The 15,095-nt window shown below is 45.1% G+C and overlaps 1 pseudogene; it reads right to left on the reverse strand.

The window, feature by feature from the left end:
• Positions 1-10,178: 10,178 nt before the first annotated feature.
• Positions 10,179-14,892, reverse strand: LOC120555443 (annotated as a pseudogene).
• Between the last annotated feature and the right edge of the window lie 203 nt (positions 14,893-15,095).

The following is a 15,095-nucleotide window of genomic DNA, read 5'->3' on the forward strand; positions in this document are numbered from 1 at the left end:
AGTATGAACAGCTCTGAAATAGAGAATGATGAATAAATAAGAAGTGGAAGCAGTAAACAGGTGCTGAATTAGAGACAGTGTTGCTGGGTTATTGCACAGTGAGTCAGAAGTCAGCTGTTCATAGGACTGATGGCTTGTGAGAAGAAACTGTTCCTGAGCCTGTTGGTTTTGGCGTACAGTAACATAACAGTACATAACAGGGCAGATGGAAGGGGCCAACGAGTGAGAACAGAATATGATAGCAATAAAGATGTGCATCAGGGCAAATATAGAACTGTGCCTGACAAGGGTAACGGGGTGAGGGTGTGAAGAACAGTGGGGGAGAGATGGGTGAAAGAGGAACAGTTAGCATGTGCAGTGGTCAGACAGGAGCTCAGACAGACGGGATCTGAAGGCAGTTAGTGGGAGAAGGGTTTGGAGTAAAGCACGTTGAATTGCCCTGTTGCTGAAATGTGCTATCCATATAACGCTGCCTGCCTGCCTGAAAAAGACCAATATATATACTCTAAAAGTTAAAGGAGAATTCCGGTGGATTCCAACACGTAGCTCTGTGGTTTGTAATTTTTGAGAGCTGTCAGTAGAGAGAAAAACGAACCCAATCGGTGCTGCCTACACCGTCTTATCCTCCTGCTAGCGTTAGCACCCAGGAGGCTGAAACAGGGCAGGTTTTAAACTTGTTTTTAGCTTCTTAACATGTTCAAGTCGTGCTAATTCAGCTCTGTTTAGTTCTGTGTTGATACTGCAAGGAGTGCTTCGGGAGCATCTACAAACTACAACACCGAAAAGAGATTTACATATTTTTCAAAACTAGGCATATGCTTATTTTTTTAAAGTAAGTGCTGTAGTGCAACTATCAGGAGACAAGTTATAATTGAGGTAAGTTTGGAGACACTACCTTATTTAATCATTAAATGAATAGCCTACATATTTTTGTTGCATCTCTTTTCTGTGTTGTATTTTGTAGACGCTCCCTAAGAACTCGTCTTACTGCCGTCTCAACACCAGAACTAAACAGAGCTGAATTAGAACAACTTTGATGCATTTCTTTCACATCTCCTGCAGTCAGATTCACTGTGTTCACTCAGAAGGAATCACTTCGTTCCCGTATGTGACCTCAGACAGTGTGTGGACCAACAAAACGTACAGCGAAAGACCGTGCACAACATTTCAGACCGTCTGTTAGGAAAAACTAACGAGGTGTTTCTTGGATTGATGAGGAAGGAGAGAGGCTAGGGTCCAACTGAAGATGGAGCAATTTTTGTCAGAGCTACACTGAAGTTGGCAAGTTGATAAATGCAAGTTATTTCAGTTGATATTCTGTAATATTTTAATTTTTTTTTTCAAAAAAACCCCAAAAATTTTTGTATATAGTTTATAAAAAAACTTTTTTTTTTCTGCCAAATAAATGAAAAGCTTGTTGAAATCATCATGTCTTCCCTCTTGCTGTATCAAAATCTCAGCTAGCTTTCCTCAGAGATGGTCCCAATAATGGGCTTAAAGTCAAGTCACATTCAGTTTGTGCGTGATTATATGATCAGCTTAAGTCTGGCTTGTAAGGCTAATAAAATTGAATAAAAGACTCAAAATGTAATGGAAATAATCAATAATTTTTGGGGGTTCCATACAACATATCCATGTTATTTTGGGGCAATTTGGTTGAACCCCCCACCCCCATATTTCTGATACTAACAACTTTGAAAACAACATTAATAACCTGATATATAAGTGGGATACATCCCGTTTAATCGTGAGTTTTCCTTGTAAACACAACATATAAAGTCATATTAATGAGAACATGCAACATGTCTTTCCTTCATTTGAATCCTGGAACTTGTTTTTCATTCTGGTCCGAAGCCATCCATCTGACCCGCCCCCATCTCTGTATATGGAGGACTAATGTATTCTAATGTGTTCTAATGTAACTATATTCTCGCACTGAATCCTCACATGTCCGACAGTCTGGAATTCTTTAGCGGCGGAGAGCAGCCGAGCAGCGGAGCGGAACACGGAGGATTCTGTTTGGGACCAGAGGTAAGGAAAAGTTTGGTGTCTTGGAACTTTTGGATTCCTTGGTGTGTTTTGGGGGGACGCTGTACCCCGCCCTGTGTACGCATGTTGTTGAGCAGTTGTTCTGTAAATGAACCGACGGGTTAAAAAGGTCAATCAGTGCAGATCTGATTCCCTTCTGAGCAGTGCTCTAATGATCTTTTTGTCTTTAAGGGGGGCTCTCTATCTCATAAGTAAAAGTAGGCTATGCACACCCCGACACAGTCTAACAAGGCTGTACAATGAAACAGCGTTTGTAACTGAAGTCCAATAAAATTTGATCGTCACTGAAAATTGACGGTTCAAAAACCCCAATGGAAAAACAAGGTAGAAATGGAGTGACCCTGCCCGGAGGAAGCCCGGGGCCCCCGTCTGGAGCCAGGCCCAGACGGCGGGCTCGTCGGCGAGCGCCTGGTGGCCGGGTTTGCCACGGAGCCCGGCCGGGCACAGCCCGAACAAGCTACGTGGCTCCCATCTCTCCAGCCCATGGGCCCACCACCTGTGGGAGGAACCGCTGGGGTCGGGTGCGCTGCCACATGGGTGGCAGTGAAGGTCAGGGGCCTCGACGGACCAGACCCGGGCAGCAGACGCTGGCTCTGGGGACGTGGAACGTCACCTCTCTGTGGGGGAAGGAGCCGGAACTGGTGCGGGAGGTGGAGCGCTACCGGTTAGATCTGGTGGGGCTTACCTCTACGCACAGTCTCGGTTCTGGAACTGTACTCCTGGATAGGGGTTGGACTCTTTTCTTCTCCGGAGTTGCTCAGGGTGTGCGGCGCCGGGCGGGTGTGGGGATACTAACAAGCCCCCGGCTGAGCGCCGCTACGTTGGAGTTTACCCCGGTGGACGAGAGGGTCGCCTCCCTACGCCTGCGGGTTGTGGGGGGGAAAACTCTGACTGTTGTTTGTGCATATGCACCAAACAGGAGTTCGGAGTATTCGGCCTTCTTAGAGACCTTGAGTGGAGTCCTGCAGGGCGGCCAGTGGGGGACTCCATTGTTCTGCTTGGGGGACTTCAACGCACACGTGGGCAATGATGGAGACACCTGAAGAGGCGTGATTGGGAGGAACGGCCTCCCTGATCTAAACCAGAGTGGTTGTTTGTTGTTGGACTTCTGTGCTAGTCATGGATTGTCTATTTCGAACACCATGTTCGAACATAGGGATGCTCTTAAGTGTACCTGGTACCAGAGCACCCTAGGCCGAAGGTCAATGATCGATTTTATAATCGTTTCATCTGATCTGAGGCCGTATGTTTTGACACTCGGGTGAAGAGGGGGCAGAGCTGTCAACCGATCACCATCTGGGGGTGAGTTGGGTCAGGGGGTGGGGGAAGACTCTGGACAGACCTGGTAAGCCCAAACGTGTAGTGCGGGTAAATTGGGAACGTCTGGAGGAGGCCCCTGTCCAACGGACTTTCAACTCGCACCTCCGGCGGAGCTTTTCGTGCATCCCTGTGGAGGCTGGGGGCATTGAACCAGAGTGGACAATGTTCAAAGTTTCCATTGCTGAAGCTGCGGCGAGGAGCTGTGGTCTTAGGGTCTTAGGTGCCTCAAGGGGCGGTAACCCACGAACACCGTGGTGGACACCGGTGGTCAGGGAAGCCGTCCGACTGAAGAAGGAGTCTTTCCGGGATATGTTATCCCAGAGGACTCCGGAGGCAGTTGCAGGGTACCGAAGGGCCCGAAGGGCTGCAGCCTCTGCCGTGAAAGAGGCAAAGCAGCGGGTGTGGGAGAAGTTTGGAGAAGACATGGAGAAGGACTTTCGGTCGGCACCAAAGTGCCTCTGGAAAACTGTTCGCCACCTCAGGAGGGGGAAGCGGGGAACCATCCAAGCTGTGTACAGTAAGGATGGGACACTGTTGACCTCAACTGAGGAGGTAATAGGGCGGTGGAAGGAGCATTTTGAGGAACTCCTGAATCCGACTAATACGCCCTCTGTGTTAGAGGCAGAGCTGGAGGATGACGGGGGATTGGCGTCGATTTCCCGGGCGGAAGTCGCTGATGTAGTCAAACAGCTCCACGGTGGCAAAGCCCCGGGGATTGATGAGATCCGTCCGGAAATGCTCAGGGCTCTGGGTGTGGAGGGGCTGTCCTGGTTGACACGTCTCTTCAACATTGCGTGGAAGTCTGGAACAGTGCCAAAGGAGTGGCAGACTGGGGTGGTGGTTCCCCTTTTTAAAAAGGGGGACCAGAGGGTGTGTGCCAATTACAGGGGTATCACACTTCTCAGCCTCCCTGGTAAAGTCTACTCCAAGGTGCTGGAAAGGAGGGTTCGGCCGATAGTCGAACCTCAGGTTGAGGAGGAACAATGCGGATTCCGTCCCGGTGCGTGGAACAACGGACCAGCTCTTCACTCTGCGAGGATCCTGGAGGGGGCCTGGGAGTATGCCCAACCGGTCTACATGTGTTTTGTGGATTTGGAGAAGGCATATGACCGGGTCCCCCCCCGGAGAATACTGTGGGAGGTGCTGCGTGAGTATGGGGTGAGGGGGTCTCTACTCAGGGCCATCCAATCTCTGTACGACCAAAGTGAGAGCTGTGTCCGGGTTCTCGGCAGTAAGTCGGACTCGTTTCAGGTGAGGGTTGGCCTCCGCCAGGGCGCTTGGGTTTTGTCACCAATCCTGTTTGTGATATTTATGGACAGGATATCGAGGTGAGTCGGGGTGGGGAGGTGTTGCAGTTCGGTGGGCTGGGGATCTCATCGCTGCTTTTGCAGATGATGTGGTCCTGATGGCATCATCGGCCTGCGACCTTCAGCACTCACTGGATCGGTTCGCAGCCGGAGTGTGGCGGTTGGGATGAGGATCAGCACCTCTAAATCGGAGGCCATGGTTCTCAGCAGGAAACCGATGGAATGCCTTCTCCAGGTAGGGAATGAGTCCTTACCCCAAGTGAAGGAGTTCAAGTACCTTGGGGTTTTGTTCGCGAGTGAGGGGACAATGGAGCGGAGATTGGTCGGAGAATCGGTAGCGGAGTGCGGTATTACATTCCATCTATCGCACCGTTGTAACGAAAAGAGAGCTGAGCCAGAAGGCAAAGCTCTCGATCTACCGGTCAGTTTTCGTTCCTACCCTCACCTATGGTCATGAAGGCTGGGTCATGACCGAAAGAACGAGATCCAGGGTGCAAGCGCCGAAATGGGTTTCCTCAGGAGGGTGGCTGGCGTCTCCCTTAGAGATAGGGTAGAAGCTCAGTCATCCGTGAGGAGCTCGGTAGAGCCGCTGCTCCTTTGGCGTCGAAAGGAGCGCAGTTGGGGTGGTTCGGGCATCTGGTGAGGATGCCCCCTGGGCCTCCCTAGGGAGGTGTTCCAGGCACGTCCAGCTGGGAGGAGGCCTCGGGGAAGACCCAGGACTAGGTGGAGGGATTATATCTCCAACCTGGCCTGGGAACGCCTCGGGATCCCCCAGTCGGAGCTGGTTAATGTTGCTCGGGAAAGGGAAGTTTGGGGTCCCCTGCTGGAGCTGCTCCCCCCGCGACCCGACCCCGGATAAGCGGACGAAGATGGATGGATGGTCACTGAAAATTCAAGTCTCTATATATCTTCACATTCAGTTCTCACAATTCAGATTCAGTTCCCAAAATTCAATTTCCAGTTACTGTGACAGACATCTGGGTAGTTGGAGGATGAAGGAAGAGCAATCAAGCGCAGATCGATAGGTAGGTAGGTAGGTTTCTGAATTGTGAGAACTGAATGTGAAGATATATAGAGAGTTGAATTTTCAGTGAGGATCAAATTTTATTGGACTTCAGTTACAAACGAATAAATTCAATTTCAAATTATACTATTCAGATTCAGTTTTTCAATGCAATGATTGAAATTAAACAATACAATTTCAAATTATATGATTCAAATTCAGTTTTTCAACTCAATAATTCAAGTTTAGCAAATCAAATTCAAATATAAATGATTCAAATTCAGTTTCTGGTGGCACATATTTCAGCCCATAGAATCAGCCCAGAACTACATGGGACCATAGTCAACAAGAAAACAATTGGTAACACACTACGCAGTGAAGGGCTGAAATCCTGCAGCGCCCGCAAGGTCCCCCTGCTCAAGAAAGCACATGTACGGGCCCGTCTGAAGTTTGCCATTGAACATCTGATCTGAATGATTCATAGAAAAACTGGGTGTAAGTGTTGTGGTCAGATGAGACTAAAATCGAGCTCTTCGGGATCAACTCAACTCGCCGTGTTTGGAGGAAGAAGAATGCTGTCTATGACCCCAAGAACACCATCCCCACCGTCAAACATGGAGGTGGAAACATTATTCTTTAGGGGTGTTTTTCTGCTAAGGGGACAGGAAAACTTGTACCATGTACCGTCAAATCTTGGGTGAGAACTTCCTTTCCTCAGACAGGGAATTGAAAATGGGTTGTGGATGGGTATTCCAGCACGACAATGACCCAAAACACATAGCCAAGGCAACAACGGAGTGGCTCAAGAAGAAGCATATTAAGGTCCTGGAGTGACTTAGCCAGTCTCCAGACCTTAATCCCATAGAAAATCTGTGGAGGGAGCTGAAGGTTCGAGTTGCCAAACGTCAGCCTCGAAACCTTAATGACTTGGAGAACATCTGCAAACAGGAGTGGGACAAAATCCCTCCTGAGATGTGTGCAAACCTGGTAGCCAAGTACAATAAACGACTCTGTGATTGCCAACAAGGGTTTTGCCACCAAGTACTAAGCCATGTTTTGCAGAGGGGTCAAATACTTACTTCCCTCATTAAAATGCAAATCAATTTATAACGTGTTTGACATGCGTTTGTCTGGATTTTTTTTGTTGTTATTCTGTCTCTCATTGTTCAAATGAACCTACCATTGAAATTATAGACTGATAATTGTGTCAGTGGGCAAACGTACAAAATCAGCAGGGGATCAAATACTTTTTTCCTTCACTGTACCTACACTCTCCGTCTCTGTAAGATTGGGAATGATTGAGATTTCTCTCGGCACAGCTACCAGAAGACTTCACACTTTCAGACACGTTGCTCACGTCACATAGTCTTCAAGCTCAGTAGGAGGCTGCTCAGTAACACTCAGTGATCAACGGAAAAGTGCTTCTAATAGCCTTCAATGGTCTCTGTTGAAGTCTATGGCGTCGCTGTGTCCATTTCTATATACTGTCTATGACTAGAAGCTAGTGCTGCTTTAGCGAATTTCTCCAACATCAGTTAGTACAAGGCAGGATTAGCCAGGAGACTTCTTCTAAACAAAGGCGCACTTACAACTTTGCGTGGAATACCTGCAGACGAGGGACATAAGTAAGTAGTTCTTTTGTAGATTTGGGTGAATTTTTATGTGTTGTAGCATGCTAGCAGATGAGTTAAAGAACCTGGGCCTCAGACCCGCTCTGCAATACCTGGCAAGCTCTTCATTAGGAGCGGAAAAGGACCGAGACGCTGGCTCTCTTCCCGTGAGTCTGCCCGGGATTTCATCTCTCCTCAGCACCGACGCAGTTCTGGACCCTCGGAGGATTGCGCTCGCCTGGCGACGTAACGGCTAAGCTAAAGATACCTGAATTGCAGTTTATTTTGCTAACCTCACTCCCTGATTAGGGGCTAATGTAGCTTGACAGCCCAGTCTCATGGCAGTTCGTGAAATGGTTACGTTATTGAATCTATTGATTCGTGAACAGGATTATGTCGTTTTTTTCGTGTGGTGAGCACGAATTTTAATTTAATGTATTTAAATGGGAAGCATATTTCGTGATTACAGCACGACTACAGTAGGGAGTAGTATGAAAAGCAGAAAATCCAAGTAGGGAGGTTGGTCGGGGTGTAGGATGGGTCAAACAACACAGGACTTTCACCCCAGATAGCGCCGATCGTGTCCCGCGTGTTGCAGTTCTTTCCACATTATTCTTTTCCTAACCTCAACCATCCCGTTGTTGTCGGCGTTTCATGTCCCCGTTGTTGCGTGCCACAGAGACCGCGGATCGTGTCCCTGCGATCACGTCCCTGTGTGGCGGTCCGTCCCGTTGTTGTCGCCGGCGTTGTGGCGTTTCATTTCCCCGTTGTTGCGTCCCCCAGAGCAGCCCGGTGTCGTGGCGGTTCATACCAGTGAAATGGTAACATTCAAAAATTGTGACCTGTACACGAATCAATAACGTGACTATTTACAAACTGGCGTGAGACCTGGTTGAGCTTAACGGCTCTCGGCAACAGACCACTGTTAGCATCCGGCCTGCAACGCTTTGCTGTGCTGAGCTGGTAAGACTGCCCCAGGAATCATAGTTACAAGCTGCTAATGCTACCGCAAGCTTTTCTTTGCTAACGTTAGCTCAAGCTTTTCTTATGGCTGTTTGTGTATTTACGTTCTTTACTTTAATGACTCTACTATCCTTGGCTGGCGTGGCTAGCGTTTCTGGCACCTTTAAAGTGACTCTTTGCCTGGCCCGGACGAGGCCGCTGTGGACCTCCCAGGGCTCCAGACTGCGACCAAATGGTTGCATTTTGCATGTGTGCGACAAAATTTTACATCCAGTCGCACATGTGCGACCATGAAATTTACCCCCTTTTTTACACTTAAACGTGGAAATTTCGGTACCTGAGAGTGTGTAAGCACAAAGCTTATCTGTAATATCTGCATAGTGACAGAGAGCGGAGCTCCGGCGCGCACACACACACACACACACACACACACACACACACACACACACACACACACACACACACACACGCAGAGGTGTGGACGGAGCAGACTCGTCGGCTCTGCAGTTTTGTTGAAGTTACAGTGAGTCACGGTGATGCCGATGAAGTGGTTACAAGTGTGGTTACATTTTTTCAAAACTTCACACAGACAGCGTTTGCTGCGATATGATATTAATATGGAGGCGAAAGCGGTCGCGGGGCTGTTGACGTTACACTTCCTGTGAGTCAAGCAGGCACAGCGTTGGTTTGTCTGCCCTGGGGACTGACTGACAGGCTGAAGGCAGCTTGATTTCTACAGCACCTCTCAGCAACAAGGACATTCAAAGTGCTTTACATGAAACTAGCAATTAAAAACGGTCATGATGAAAACAAAACAGGCTAAAAAAGTGAGTAAGAAATTAATAATTATTCAATTCAAGGTTGTAGGGCAGGTTTTGGAGGAGAGAGGAAGGGGTTTATTTTAGTTTAGTAGCCTAAACAATGCATGTTTAATTTTAAGTTGAATTCATTGTAATTGTAGACTGGAGACTAGAGCTGGTATATTTTTTAAATATTTGTACTGTCATGACAGCGGTCGGTTTACCTTCTATGTTGCATCTTCAAAAGTGCAAAATGTAAATGGCCTGTTTTTATAAAGCACTTCTCTAGTCTTAACGACTACTCAAAGCTCTTTAACATATACAGGAACCATTCACCATTCACACACTGTGGCCGAGGCTGCTGTACAAGGTGCCACCTGCTCATCAGATAAACACTCACACCTCTCTACCACTGAGCCACAGCCACCCCAAAATAAATGTGGAACAAAATTTGAAACAGCACATTGTAATTTCTGCATCTATTATCAAAGTGTTTATTAGTAATACAGGGGAAATTAGTAGAAATGTGAATATTTGGTTAGCATGTTGATTTACGTGTGTGCCCCTAAATTTTGTGGTTGTGCCCCTAAAATTTTCAGTTGGGGGGGCCACTGTCTGGAGCCCTGCCTCCACATAGTCGAGGCTGTGATGTAGCACCCTATTTCAGCTATGTTTCTGTTTGTCTAGAGTTTAACTGTGCCTCTCTTGTTCAGAGTTATTGAAGCAACGCAAGAACCCTTTTTGTTCATTTATGTTCTCATTTCTTTGGCGAGGTAGAGACCTTGAATACTGCACCTTATGCACGTTACGCTGCCAAGCCGATGGTCACTATGCTTTGTTCACCACCGACTGGGCTACAGACAGATGTGAATACGAAAATCAATCTTTTTAACCCAGCCATATTAATTGTCTAGTTTGATATGTTTCTGCAAATTAACATGCTGGATCTTTAGTACAATTTTAGAACAAGAGTTAGCATTTTTCTGTTACGTTTGTGTGTTTGAAGGCCTTTCTAGAGACAAGGATCCCAAACTAGCACTGGTTGTAAATCCAGACATCCCTAATGATGACATGAGGACAGATGGATCAGTGGCAGTGTCAGGAAAAGAAACCGGAACCATCAACGTGATTTTTGATGCTGAATATTTATTGCAGTAAATGTAAAAGCTTGCAGTGGTTGCAGTTGAAGCAGACTGGTCCAACTGCTGCTCTTCAGGTTCTCTCTGAACTACTAGACTAACACTTGACACACGTAGGACTTCTTGTCAGCACAGGCCACATCGTTCCAGAGTCCCGAGTCTGAAAGAAACATGTTAATCAGTGTCAGTAGGAAGCACATCCTGTATAGGGTTTGTTGGTCTGGTCAGGTCGGGAGAAGTTTGAAATGTGCCCAAACTCTCAAACACACAAAGAAATGGATCAGTCATATTCCTTTATACCCATAGACTGTATAATATTAATGGACAGAGCATGTGTGACGTCACCCATTGGTTGGTGGAGATCTGCTGAGGGGCGTTGAGTTTGCCGTACGGGCGCAGCCATCCTGGTTGCGATGTGAGGATTTTAGGCGAAGGCAGGAGTGAGGGAGGAGCCCTTACACCCTACGTTACGTTACACACTTTGGCCGGTAATCACATCATAGCCACCGCCAAAAACACCCCCCGCTTTATCGCCCATTTTAAAATCAGCGAGAGCATAATTCAAAAAATGAACATCGTTCTGTGTTGCAGAAGACTTAAAACTAGCGATTGAGACCATATGAAAAGAAAGAAAGAAAATGTTTACTGAGGTAATAAATCAAGTGAGAAGTGGGTCACTTTCTCCTTCGTCATAGTGTGCCTCTCTTATCTTGTCTGAGGTAAAATGAATAAATAAAAAGTTATTAATTTCTTATAATCTACTACCTCTCCTCCAACCATTTGTTTACTTACCCCAAGAGACCATCTCAACGCAGTGCTCTCTGTTGTTATAATTGTCAGGCTGGCCACCAGCCCATCCCCTGGTAATTAAAAACACTGCCATCTGTCCAAGTCCACACATTTTCCCCATTAGCCTAAAAAGAAAAAAATGATTGCCTGAAGTTAACTACTGTGCTGTCATTCAAATTGTAAATGGCCAAATGGCCAATTATCATCAGATTAACTTTCCACTCTGTCAGCTGGTGGATAGCACCGATTACCTGCTTCCAACTACCAATGTTTATTTGTCGGCCGTAAATTTGTTCAACTATTAAAAGGTAGGATATTTTTTCTAATGAAAGAGTGCATATCTTATCTCTCTGATTTTAAATTATTTAAAGGGAACACTCAGATGTAATATTTGTGGTTATTTATTGAATATTTTGAACAATTGAAGTCAAAGCACACATTACTTGAAATAAAGATAAAATAAGTAGAAAATAACTGATTTTTTTGGAACCAAATACATTTTAAATATTGCCATGTCAAAGTTTAAACACAGGGATTGCAACAGGGGGAGCCCGATATGTGTCCAGGAGAAGTTAAGACTTTCTTTTTTTAAAGACCATTTTTTCAGACTTTTTCCACCTTAATTTGATAGGACAACAAGGTGAGAAAGGGGGAAGATATGCAGGAAATTGTCACCGGTGGGAATCAAACCCTGGACCTCTGCATTGAGGCATAAACCTCAAAGTAGATGTGTGCCTGCTCTAGCACTGAGCCAAACCGGCCACAAACACACACTTGCTACTTTCTGGTGGAGTGCTAACCTCCAAGCCACCATGCACACTGCAAACGGGTGTTCATGACCTCACGGTGCTCTGTACCTGCTTCAAAATCTTTTCTCAGCCTCATTCAAACTTTAAGACTGATAAACTTAACTGTCATGTGACTAATCTTTATGTGTTGGGCCGACAGCCGCCATAACTTTGTAGGATATTATAGGAATTGTTGTGCAATATCATACAAACCTGTTCATGAGAATGCGTTGAACTAGGGCTATATAGGGCTTCATGAACAGATACATTCACTGCTTACCGTCTTATAAATTAGTCCGATATAGTATTGAACTTTTCCGGTGGTGGCTCTGTTCATGGCACATTGCGCACTGGAGATGCGTCATGAGTTGTGGATCGATACCAGAAGGCCACGTGGGTACTTTCTACAGGCTTTCTGAAATAAACACAGGAAAGGAGAATTAGTTTTTTCACTGATACTTCATCATTTGTCATATTAATTCCCTTATTTGATCTAGCCTGGCTCCGGTCCCTAACCTCTGCTCGGACGAAAGAGAAAACACAAGAGCACCTTTAAAAAATGTTGAATTCAAAACAGAGGGAGGTAAAATAAGGCTTTATATCTTAATGACAAACTTTCTCTTTTAAACGTTCTCATGTTTGTTTTTTCTTTTGCCGTTACACATTTCAGGCTTTTGCATTTAAGCTTTTCTATTATTCCAAAAATACCTTTCATTATTACATTGCCAAAAATAAATTAAGAATGTATTTGTCATTTTCCTTTTAATTTTAAATACTGGGTCAAATGACCCTCCATAGCTGTACCTCCGTAATCACATTATACTATTAAACATCACATTTCACTAAAAATTAGTTTCCTCAAATCCTCTTTCCTCACATCTTTTGCTGTACTTGACGGAGCTGTCACGTCTCATCCAGTGTCAAGTTTCTGTGTATAGTTGGTTTCTTGTTTTCTGTTGGTTTTCCATTTCCTGTTTTATTTTGTAGTCTCTCTGTTCTCTTATGTGTATTCTGGTTTTACTTCCTGTCTTTTGGTTTCCCCACCTTTGTGATTGTCTGCTCCACCCTATCTTTCACCTGTTCTCCAGCCCTTGAGTCACCTGTCCCTTGTTAACCCTCGTTTACTTGTGTATTTAGGGCGCGTTCCAGGTGTCCCGTAACTCGTGTTTTCACAACCTTCTCCCCGTGAAAGCGCCCTGGAACGACAGTCAAACCCGTAACTTACTACCCGTGAACTGGTACCAGATGGTTGTTCTCCCAGTTACAGTTTTTGACGTCACACACACATAAACAACAATGGCGCCCCCTGTTGATGCCGGTGATTAACGGTGAGAAATAGAAATAAATAGACATAAATAGGCAAAGTAATAGTAATTCCGCACATTGTGTTCAAAACAATACACATACGATTGTGTACTACTACAGGTTATGTTTATTAAATGAAGCCCAAAATATGTCGCCGACTAGAAATCGCTAGTATCAGCTAACGATAGCTAACGTCAACGTTAGTTAGCCGCTAGCTAATGCTAGCTAAAAGGGTTTGTGGTGACTTTGCCTGGAATGCTACCAAGTTGTGAGTCGTGACTTGAAGTCGTAACTTACGGGCTAAAAAATTGTGTCTAGAACGCAGTAATAGTCTTTGTGCTTTCTGTGTCTATGCTTGATTGTCATTTGTTCATTAGTCATCTGTCTTTTGGGAAGAGTTCTGTCATGTGTATTTCTGTGGTTTTGTGTTCTTGGAGTATTTCCGCATTTCCTTCCGTGTTCCTGCTTTCACTTAATTACTTTTCCTTCTTACAAGTTTGTAAGTATCCTTGTGTTTCACTAAAATCATTGTTTATTCAAACTGCTGCTTACTCCTCGCCTTCCTGCACTTGGGTCCAAGCCTGCAACCTGACAGGAGGCAAGTGACTGTCTGAACAGGATGAGGTCACATTTACTGTCTGAACAGGATGAGGTCACATTTACTGTCTGAACAGGATGAGGTCACATTTACAGTCTGAACAGGATGAGGTCACATTTACAGTCTGAACAGGATGAGGTCACATTTACTGTCTGAACAGGATGAGGTCACATTTACAGTCTGAACAGGATGAGGTCACATTTACAGTCTGTAGTCTGATGTGTGTGTTTTATTACCTGTGCATCCGTAAAGACCAGTTTATCGTTGAATGCCTTCACACAGCGTTTTTTAGTCATCTGGACCCAACCATCACCGAGCTTCGTGTTTGTACACGGTGTGGCCGGATATTTGGTCTTACACATGTCTGCAGGATCCACCGTTTCACAGAAAGAAGACATGTTGTCAGTTTTGTGTTTGTGTTGTCTGTGTAGACTGATAATTTAGTTTGTTTGTTCTTACCGGCTGCAGAAGCGGACATGAACATCAGCACCACCAGAAGAAGGATGGCAGAAACCACAACAGGACGCATGGTTCAGGGCTCTCACAGCAACTGGAATATAATATAATAACACGGGAACAATTATATATATTTCATTTCATTTTATTATTTCTCTTGAACAATCAACAATGTTGCAAAAGAAAACATAACAAAAAAAAAAGAAAATTAGAAATAGGTTATTTGGTCCAGCCCCAATTTTACAAAATCATATTATTACAAAGGAAATAGATATGCTAATACAGCATACAATTTTTCAGGTCTTACAACAATACAACAATATACAAATATACAACAATACCTTTCCATTACAATTCCAGTATATATATACAGAACATGCATAAACAACTCCACCAGGATAAAACTGAAGTGCTGGTTATAGCTTTGAAGGCTGAGAGAGACTAACTGGCCACAAAATTTGTTTCACCAGGACTTACCCCACCTTAACAGACAAGAAAGTCATCTTCAAGTCTTTGAGTTGATTCAAAGTGCAGGTGTGTTTTTTTAGTTTTTATGCCAGATGAAGATCTGAGAGCAGCTCAAAGTGTTGAAATCTTTAAACTGAAGTTTTAAACCTCTAAAGATCCTTTTCTGTTCTACTGAAACACACAGAGACCAACGGGACTCACCTCAGGTGAAGTAGTGTAGTAGTCTCGTTCCTTGGTCCTCGTCCGTCTGGATGTCAGTCTGATCTCTGCCTCGGTTAAATATCCAGAGCCAATGCCCTGAATACATGAGATTTTACTAATCAAACACAAAACCGTTTGAAAACAACCAAGTGCCAAAAATGTCAACATACTGTAAGTCAATAAGCCCCGGGTCAAGGTTGGACTTAATGGTGAGACCAAACATGTGTAAGTCAATAAGCCCCATGGTTTAGATCCTATTTGGCAAATAGAAGCTTCTCTGTCATGATTGGTGACTTATC

The sequence above is a fragment of the Perca fluviatilis genome, chromosome 3 (assembly GCF_010015445.1).
Source record: "Perca fluviatilis chromosome 3, GENO_Pfluv_1.0, whole genome shotgun sequence".
Classification (NCBI taxonomy): Eukaryota; Metazoa; Chordata; class Actinopteri; order Perciformes; family Percidae; genus Perca; species Perca fluviatilis.